This window comes from Sycon ciliatum, chromosome 5, assembly GCF_964019385.1.
Source record: "Sycon ciliatum chromosome 5, ocSycCili1.1, whole genome shotgun sequence".
Classification (NCBI taxonomy): domain Eukaryota; kingdom Metazoa; phylum Porifera; class Calcarea; order Leucosolenida; family Sycettidae; genus Sycon; species Sycon ciliatum.
In genome coordinates, this window is record NC_088647.1 from 7732760 (window position 1) to 7740736 (window position 7977).

Below are 7977 nucleotides of genomic sequence, written 5' to 3' on the forward strand. Positions count from 1 at the left end.
AGCAAACCTAGTTGTTTGTGTGTGCTTGAGTGGACTGAAAGTTGCATGGGTGTTGTGTAGAGAGGGGCATGGCCTGCGTACTCCTGGTGTGGGAAATCGGCTGAGCATTCGATGCATATGCGATGTGTATGCGGTGATGCATTTGAGCTAGCCTGGTGCGTATGCGAGGCGTATGCGATGATGCATTTGAGCTGGCCTGGTGCGTATGCGAGGCGTGTGCGATGATGCATTTGAGCTGGCCTGGTGCGTATGCGAGGCATATGCTATTCGTATGCGATGATGCATTTGAGCTGGCCTGGTGCGTATGCGATGATGCATTTGAGCTGGCCTGGTGCGTATGCGAGGCGTATGCGATGATGCATTTGAGCTGGCCTGGTGCGTATGCGAGGCATATGCAATGCATATGCTATTCGTATGCGATGATGCATTTGAGCTGGCCTGGTGTTAGTGGCTCTTGTGTCAGCGGCTATTGGCTCTACGAGTACTGTCACAACTAGAGTGCTGCTAAATGAAATCCAATCACGTCACTCAAGTTTGCGCCTTGCATCATTTCGCAGCCCAGTGTTTGTTGGTCAAGGGCTGCGCAATGCCCGGCGCGTTCTTGAGGGGTGCGACTGGATTTCATTGAGCAGGACTGTATTTGCTTGGAAGAAGCACTCTAATTCGGTGTTATTTTCAACTGAGCGGAGTTACCGCCTGCCCATGTTGATGGTGTCAATTGATCAGTTACACTGTCGTGCGTCGCAATCGTCATTTTTCATGCAACTATGTCACGTGCACACAAAGTCAATTACATTTTTATATTTCCCCCTGATATACGATAGTATTTTTCTTGGGCTCAGAGGGACTTGTACCGCCGATGTCGGAACAACCTCTTCTTCAGAAGGACTTGCTGTATAAAATGTGTGCCTCAAGTCGAGTCCTATGAGTTTAGGAGTGCTGGGCAAAGTTGCTAAACTTTCAAATGAAATGTTTGCAAAAAAAATACTTCTTGACCAGGACTGCAGGAGACCTCTCCGCTACCCCCCCCCAACAATGCCCAAACTCCATTAATTACAGGGTCAAGTACTGAAGTACAGTCCATTCATCGGAAACTGGCCCGCTGGCTTTTGAAAGTCGGATTTGGGCCGAATTGAGGATCAAAAACCCACTTAAAATCTCAAAAATCTGGGTTTCGGATCTGCTTCTCCATACATTTTGCCATGGCATACCTGTCCTAATTTTGTAAAACCTGGCTGAATTTCTATTTCCTTGTTCTTGGACTTTTCTGGCCTCAAATGTGGCAAGGAGTAATTGCACGGGTCACACAATGCAGGATGTACGTTTGTTTTCACGATATCTACAACTATGTGAGAGAGACACCAAAACGTTAGGGTGCCAGTTTCCAATGAATGGACTGTAGATCTAAAAATGAATATGCACATCTACATAGATCACTTTAGCAAGCTGCCCATAAAAAAATAGGGAGGAGATCGGGAGAAGCTGTTCAGTTGATGTAGGAACAAAAATGTTTTTGAAGCACTAGATTTTACTGGTAGCAAAGCCTACGGTTGTGACACGGAAAACCCTATACCATCGTCAAAGCAAGTGGCCTCTTTGCGGTTGCAAATTTTCGGTTTATATCTCAATCAAATTTTCGGCCATAGCCATCATCAGGAGAAGTTGAAGTTTAATTAAAGCTAGGTTGATACTCTTACGAGTAACATCATTGGGTTGTGTAGGACAAGGGAGCAACTACATGGACATCAAACTCTGAGTCATAAGTTTCACGCACTGACCGATCTTCAGAAACCAGTAATTAACAAAAGCGATTACACCATCGAAAAGCTTGGAGCTTCCTCTTTGATCTACATATTTCGATATTTGCAACAGGACTAGAATCGATGGAGTTACGACAGTTTTACGGTATGCACATAATATCAGTCATTAATGACTTTAAATACCCACAAAGACAAGTAAAGGTGTAAACGACAGCAGTTGGGAGGCTTTAGTTTGGGGAAGTGTGTGGCTAGACTACTGGTGAAGCGATGTCCGATATTTTGTTTTTTTGTTTATGCTTGAAGTTTTATTTTGCATCGCAAACCAAACGGGCATTAATGCCAAATATTATGGTGGCGATAGAATAAGAAGTGTGGCTCGATAAAGCTGCACTTGAGAAAATGAGAAAACAGTCAATGGGAAGTATATGTACCGGTAATTACAAGTCAAGTTCGAACAGAAATAACAATCAGAGAGAAATAGGAGGATTGGGATCTATGGTAGAAAAACACTTTCAGCAATCTTATAAACGGGGTTGGACGACGAGAGTTCCTGTGGAAGGGTGTTCCAAAGCTTCACGGCGGAAACCAATGGTCGGCTGTGAGTGTCGCCAGATGTTCGGCGATTTTGCGGCACAGCGTATTTGCAATTATTGTCATTGCCACGGGTGTTACTGGGAGGTTGGAGGGCTAGTAGTACTAATACTCTATCTTTCAGAAGAGGGCTGATGCTGCTGGTGTGGACACGGTGCATAAAGAGAGAGAGAGAGAGAATGAGTGAGAAACGGAGTTTGCATTTGGCACGTTCAACTACAGGGGTCAGGGAAAGGCGAGTGTATAATTAAAGGAGTGGTATGGGACGGGAGTGGCAGATTGGCTACGCAGCGAACACATCGCTTGTCGAGGACAGTGGGCTCGTGATATCGGTGGCGTCATTCTTGCTAAACGGCGGATTGAACCATAACGATGTGATTCCTTATCTTTTTCTTCTTTGTATGGTCCGTTTTATGATCGTCAAAGTATTGTAAGCTCTCTGGGTATCCAATGTCTCTCTCTCTCTCTCTCTCTCTCTCTCTCTCTCTCTCTCTCTCTCTCTCTCTCTCTCTCTCTCTCTTTCTCTCTTACTCTCTCTCTCTCTCTCTCTCTCTCTCTCTCTCTCTCTCTCTCTCTCTCTCTCTCTCTCTCTCTCTCTCTCTCTCTCTCTCACTCACTCACTCACACACACACACACACACACACACACACACACACACACACACACACACACACACACACACACACACACAACTGGGGCGTGCTCGGCCCCCCCCCAACTAGGGGGGTGCACGGGAGCCGAGGGGAGCCCTCCCCCCCCCGGCAATTTTCTGCAATTTGTTTGCAACCTTTCTTGAATTTTAGAGCATATTTGCATACATTACAATTGCCTTGGATCAGATTGAAAATTTTTGGGGGTGCACGTGCCCCCCGTGCCCATCGGCGAGCACGCGCCTGCACAAACACACACACACTCTCTCTCCCTCTCTCTCTCTCTCTCTCTCTCTCTCTCTCTCTCTCCTCTCTCTCTCTCTCTCTCTCTCTTTTTTTTCTCTTTCTCTCTCTTTCTCTTTCTCTCTCTTTCTCTCTCTCTCTCTCTCTCTCTCTCTCTCTCTCTCTCTCTCTCTCTCTCTCTCTCTCTCTCTCTCTCTCTCTCTCTCTCTCTCTCTCTCTCTCTCTCTCTCTCTCTCTCTCTCTCTCTCTCTCTCTCTCTCTCTCTCTCTCTCTCTCTCTCTCTCTCTCACTCTCTCTCTCTCTCACTCTCTCTCTCTCTCTCTGTCTCGTAGAATGTATGACATTGTAAGCTCCAATTATCCGAATTATTCAAACATCCCGAAACAGATTCTGGACCCAGGGTGTTTGGATAGCTGAAACGTGAGCTGTTGTACATGCAGTAACTGTTGTAGATTTTCATTCGTTCATACAGCCTTACAGGTGCTGGTCTAGGGTAGGGGTGCTCGAATAACCCACCCGCTAGTGTGTACACGTGTGCAGGTGGAACCGCGTGTGTTGTTGTTTGTTGTTTGATGTTGGATTTGAAATTCGAGTGACCAAACGAGCAGAGGTGCTCAATGACAAGGAAGCGAAGGAGAATGTTAATGGAGGGGAAATCCAGCAGACAACACTACGGTTCTGGCCAGAGAAATCCGATCACATGAACAAAGTAACGCCACGCTCAAGTGAGCAGAGTGGTGTTTGTCATGCTATAGGGCTGCATACTAGTAGCCTTCGGCGCAAATCCATGGGGCCGGATTTCTCTGGCCGCTTGGGAAAGGGGTGGTGGGGGGGGGGGGGTTGGACAATGCGGGTTTTGATACAGGGGTGCATACGGGTACATTTAGGAGAGAGATACCTCGTAGACCTGGATGGAAACATCTACTGTCGAAGACATGGAAATCCGGTCGCAAATCCGGTCGCACGTCTAGCGGCCCCAGGGCGCTGGCCATGCAGCCGTAGCACGTTTTATTATGCGCTGCTGCTGGTCGCATCGGATCAACATGTGCACTGCATGCAACGCCTTATGGTCTGTACGCGCTGAGGGCGCCGGACCCGGTCAATCGACTGGATTTCCATGTCCACGACAGTAGTTTGGTGCAAGACAGCTAGTATAGTAGAAAACACGAAGCCTAATAAAAAGTAGTCGTAGTTGAGGGAATGGAAAAGAGAAGTTATTAGCCATTGGCGGACTATGCTCGGCCAATCGTCAACTTATGCTTTTGATTATGCCACAATTATGCCAACAAATATGCTGAATTATGCTGAATTGTGCTCGGTTCCACTATGTATTCACGGTGTACATAGAGGATTGAGAAACCACGCATACACACACGGCCATGCCCTAAGCATTATTTTTGTCTAAACCGAAAGATTATGCCGACCTTACACGTTGGAATCCGTATATTATGCCGGAGCATAATTTTTTGACGAAATCCCAAGATAATGCCAAAATATTATGCCCGCATAATCCGCCAAGGGCTATGACAAGGAGTCGTAACTGGGGTATTAAAAAAAAAAACATCTGCAGGCTTTCTGACAAAGCTGTATTATGCCCCTAAGCATAATTTTTGTCTAAACCGAAAGATTATGCCGACCTTACACGTTGGAATCCGTATAATGCCGGAGCATAATTTGTTGACGAAATCCCAAGATTATGCCGGCATAATCCGCCAAGGGCTAGGCCCTTATAATGAATCCGCCAAGGGCTAGGCCCTTGGCGGATTCATTATAACACAACTCCCTCGTAGACGATGGTATCCGGTACCGGCAGACGCCTACACTACAGACTGTACAGGCCCTACAGGGCCTACACCACATACTGTACTCAGTATAGCCGCGAATATTATTTATTTTACACAGTTTTTTATGTCCTGGTCAGTGCTGCTCAATGAATTGAAATCCAGTTCGTTTGCGCCTTGCACACTTCGCAGCCCAGTGTCAGTATTCGCAGGTCTGGGGCTGCACAACGCCCGGCGAGTAGATCTACTTGAGTGACCGTGGTGATCATGATGATGGGACTGGATACATGTATCATTGTATGAGCAGTACTGTACAGTCAACTTCGTTTATAACGACTGCGGATATAACGACAATTCGCGAATAACGACAGCATTTCCGTGCCCAGAGCAAAGTCCCTTCCATTAATTCCAACTGTAATACATAATTTGCTACGAACCGCCCCCTCTCTGTACGCTCTGTTGACGATGCTGCCCCGCTTGCTGCATCGGATCATTTGCAAGTCATTACAACGCTAGCCTACAACATTGCCACTGCTAACACCTCTTACAACTGCTCTCAGACTCCTACCCCTCCGCGACATGCCTTCCGCAAGGTTACACCCTCCACTTGGTCAATCATCAACTCTGCACTTTTTGCCTGTGACTGGCATCTTTTATTCACCTCCACTACTGTTGATGAAGCTGTGGAGAAGTTCACCACAGTTCTTGATGACGTGCTCTCCTTCTATGTGCCACAATACGGAGCAAGACCCGCTACACCCAAACATGGCAGCCACCACCCTCGTCAGTCCAGCCGTAACCCCAAGATCCCTTGGCTCGACAAAGATCTCCAAGGTGCAATTAAACTCAAATACGACTACTATAGCTTAAGTAAGAAGTACTCCACCTATGCTAATATTTCTTTATACAAAAAACAGCGCAATCTGGTGAAGTCATTGTCACGTTCTAAGTATCGAGCATATTTACGTTCGCTCACTACCACCCTATCTCACCCCTCTTCCAGGCCTAACCTGTATACCTTTGTTCGCACTCAAAGGACAACTAGTACACGTCAAGACATACCACCGTTATTAGCTTCCAATGGTTCGATGGTGACTGACCCCAAGTCTATAGCTAATACTCTCAATACGCAATTCACATCAGCTGGTATTCCAGACGACCATTCCTCTCCAATACCACCTCTGCAACGTTCTGCGACTGTGTCTTCTGATCTGCGCTCTATACATACCACCACAATCATCTGTTCGCAGCTACCTAAAAAGACTAAAAAGCAACAAAAGCCCTGGTCCTGATGGCCCTACCAAATGAAGTTCTCAAAGTTCTGGCTCCATCTCTGGCGTACCCACTGTGCCTTATATTCAACCTTTCCTACTCCTCCGGCGTATTTCCTGATCGTTGGAAGATCGCTAAGGTCACGCCCATCTACAAGTGTAAAGGCTCCCGATCACAAGCCTCAAACTATCGTCCAATATCTCTTCTCTGCTCCCTTTCAAAAGTATGTGAAAAGGTATTTTACGACCAGTTGTATTGCCACATTTCACCATGCCTTAGCCCTTCCCAATCTGGCTTTCGGCGCAACGACCGTCAACCTCTGACCAACTAGCTCGTCTAGTACAAGACATTGCCACCCTTCGTGATGCTCGACATCATATTGCTCTCTGTTTCTTTGACTTGGCAAAGGCCTTTGATACTGTCTGGCATCGTGGCCTCCTTGCCAAGCTACATATTGTCTTTGGTGTGTCTGGCCCTGCTCTGTCCTGGCTGGAGTCCTATCTGAGTAGCCGATCACAGTTTGTTTCTGCCCTCTCCATCAACTCTGATCCTCTACCAGTGTCTTCTGGAGTTCCCCAAGGCTCCATACTTGGACCTCTTTTGTTCGTAGCATACGTAAATGATTTACCCTCTATAGACCCAGGTGTCTCGTTATTTGCTGATGATACAACCCTACTGTCAGCATCCTCGTCCTCAGCGGCTCTTGTACCTCGAGTGTCGGCTCAGATATGCAGTGTCCTACGCTGGATGCAAACATGGCGACTTAGACCCAACCTGACTAAAACCGAAATAATGTTCCTTCCCCCAATCTCATCCATGTCACTTTTACACCATCCTGATTTCCCAGAACCCATAAGGGTTGTTTCCAACCATAAACACCTGGGAATAATGCTTGATGATCGCCTCTCTTGGTCTTTCCATATTGATGCTCTTTGCAGCCGTTCAAGCTCTGCCCTAGGTGTTATACGTCCCCATTGTTCCATCTTCCTTTCAAATGTAAAATTTTGTTTTACAAACTGTACATCCTGCCTCTTTTCATGTACGCTGCTGTTAGCTGGTGTGGCTTGTCCTCGGTTCTCGCTGAGCATCTCGAAATCCACCATAGAAAACTTCTTCGTATCCTGTTTAGTCTACCCCCTCTCTACCCTTCTGCTTCCCTGTATGTCCTTGCAAATGCTTGCCCACTGTCGACCCACCGTCAAAAATTAATTTGCACTTTCGCTCACAAATTTAAACTAGCTCTACATCCTCCTCATCTTTTAAACGTGTATAACTGGTTCCGAATCACAGATGGCTCCCAGACAAGATGCTCTGTTGCCCTCCCCTTGGCTAAAACGTCCTCCCTTGTACGCTCTCCACTCTTTGTTGCTTACTCTGCTTGGCTTGCGCTGCCCGCTACTACGCGCAATGCCAGTACCCTGGACGCATTTAAATCTGCTCACTAGATTCACCATCACCTGTCCTTCCCATGCTTCTCCGTCTTGACCATTACTTTTCTTCTTTTATTCACCATGGTTGGTTAACACCCACATCTCCCGTACTGGCTGATTTTCTTCTCATGCCATGAGGTGTTGTCTATAATAATAATAATAATAATGAGACTTCGGGTATAACGACACTTCGCGAATAAGGACACTTTTTTGGATGCCCCGCCGAGTGTCGTTATAAGCGAAGTTGAC